The sequence below is a fragment of the Cebus imitator genome, unplaced genomic scaffold, assembly GCF_001604975.1.
Source record: "Cebus imitator isolate Cc_AM_T3 unplaced genomic scaffold, Cebus_imitator-1.0 Scaffold391, whole genome shotgun sequence".
In the NCBI taxonomy this organism is placed as follows: Eukaryota; Metazoa; Chordata; class Mammalia; order Primates; family Cebidae; genus Cebus; species Cebus imitator.
This window is the reverse complement of record NW_016107706.1, coordinates 839,495-841,866: the sequence shown is the minus strand read 5'-3', so window position 1 is coordinate 841,866 and position 2,372 is coordinate 839,495. Positions and strand designations below refer to the sequence as shown.

The following is a 2,372-nucleotide window of genomic DNA, read 5'->3' as shown; positions in this document are numbered from 1 at the left end:
ATGGTCTCGATCTCTTGACCTCGTGATCCACCCGCCTCGGCCTCCCAAAGTGCTGGGATTACAGGCGTGAGCCACCGCGCCTGGCTAAATTTGCAGTTTTAAAAGATGACTCAGGCTGAGCACGCTGGCTCACGCCTGTAATGCTAGCACTTTGGGAGGCAGAGGTGGGTAGATTGCTTGAGTCCAGTTTGAGACCAGCCAGTGCAACATAGCAAAACCCCATCTCTACAAAAAATTAGCTGAGCATGGTGACACACACCTGTAGTCCCAGCTACTCGTGAGGCTGAGGTGGGAGGATTGCCTAAGCCCCCGAGAGGTCACGGTTGCAGTGAGCCATGATTTTGCCACTGCACTCCAGCCTGGGTATCAGAGCAAGACCTTGTGTCTAAATAAATAAATAATAACATAAAAGATGCCTCTGGCTGCAGGGTAAAGAGTGGATTAGAGGGGTCATAGAGGTGACAAATGGGTGAAGAAGTGGTAGCCGTCACCAAGGCAAGAGATGACAGGGCCCTTCGCTGGAATAGGTAGGTGGATTTGAGAGCTGTTTAGGAGGTAGAGTGAACAAGTGTGGAGAGGCCAAGTCCAAGGATGGTGCTCAGGTTTCTGGCTGAGAAAAATAGAGAAAGGGCAGGGCATTCACTGGGACAGGGCACCTTGGAGGAGGAGCTGGTTGGAGGTATGGGAGAAAGATGAGTTCAGGTTTGGAAACGTCATCTGAGGTGGCTGTGGGACATCTGAGTAAGTGGCTGTGTGAGTCTGGAGCTCCAGTGAGAGGCTGAGCGTGTGGAGGGGAGGGTGGAAATGAACCCCTGGAAGTGGATGAAGGGCCTTGGGAGTATAGTTCATTTAAGGGAGAGGCCAGAGAAGTGGGAGGAAAACCAGGGCGGTTTTAACCTCTGAAGCCTAAGGAAGAGAACGTTTCAAGAAGGGAGTGGTGGTGAATAGTAAATGCCCTGACTGGCCTAAGTGTCCTGGATTTTCACTTTAGACTGAGCTATATGGTGAAAAGAATATGAACTTTAAGTCCTGGCCAGTGGCTTTCACCCCTGTGATGTAGGACACATCTGTAACCCCTGTGAGCATAAAATGCTGTGAGATTTTTGAGGTGGTGTCTTTAGATGCCTCGCCCAGTGCTACTCGGGGAGCAGAGTGGAGGGTGGGTTGGCAGAGTTGAGGCTAGAGACTGCCACAGAGGTCATTAGGATGGATCAGTGGAGGCCAGACTGGGCAGACTGACGGCTTAGTCAGTGGGACTTGTGAAGCAGCAGGCCTAGTGAGTTTTATGTGTCCCTGAGGTTTCCAACCGGACTCCTGGCATATCCCAGCATGGATTGGAGAAGAGGCAAATGCGTGGAGAACTGTTGACCAAGTTTTCCATTTTGGACATGTTGAATTTAAGATGTCTGTGGGTCATTGAGGGAAGACAGAGATATTAGCAGAGTCGGGGGGAGAGCTGGCCTGGGATGGAGATGTGCATGTCACCAGCACGTGTGTGAAGCCTGGGTGTGGGTGAGGTTACTCTGATAGGAGATAAGAGGAGCAGTGCTATACGAAGGGCAGCCGGAGGGCAGGAGAGAGAAGCCAGAAACTATGAGGAGAGGCGCTCAGCCACATGGCATGCACCAGAGAGGCCAAGTAAGATAAGGACAGGGACAGGAAAGGGGTCCTGGGGTGCAGCAGGTGCCTGGCGAGCCCTCAGAGCCTGCCTTAGTGGAGGAGATTTGGCTGGATAGCACACTGTGGTGGAGCAGGGGGTGCTGTGGAGGGATTGGCATAGAGCAGGTGGAGATGGTGTAGTGTCAGGCTGGAAAGATGGATGCTTTGGAGCATGTTGCCTGGCAGAAAAGGAGATGCCAGTGGGATTGAGAGGCCCAGTGTGTGAGTAAGCGGGGCTCATTAATGCCACAAAGTCTTGGGGAGACACTAGAAATGCAGAACTCATGGGAATATTGGTTGGCAGAAGAGCAGGACCCCTCTGGGGGAGAGGGAGTCGATGTGGATAGACTTGCTGAATATGCACACCTTACTTGGTTTTACCTGTTGTCTCATCAGACCACCCTTTGGTACTTCAGAAATTATTGGATTGTGGTTGTAAACTCCAGTTTTTAGTGACCTGACTTAGTTCCCCCCCCACCCCCTGCCTCCAACTGTCTTACGAGGAATTCCAGTTATAACTGGCTCCTTTGGTCGAATTTGAGATGCAGTGTCTTCTCTGTTAAGCAAATACCACAGATCACAAACATTTCAGTTCCAGTTAAGTAGTTACGTGATGTGTATATATATTCATCTTAATATTTTAGGGCTACAGTGTGTTATTTATTTAAAAATAATAGTGCAAATGCCACTTAATAAGGGAAGAGAAGATCTTT

At 50.2% G+C, this 2,372-nt stretch overlaps 1 protein-coding gene across 2 annotated transcripts in view; it reads left to right on the top strand.

Annotated features, from left to right (window-relative positions):
- The window catches only part of SLC25A38 (solute carrier family 25 member 38), a 15,481-nt gene that overhangs the window by 3,689 nt on the left and 9,420 nt on the right, over nt 1–2,372 (top strand). The gene's annotated exons all lie outside the window — the stretch shown is intronic.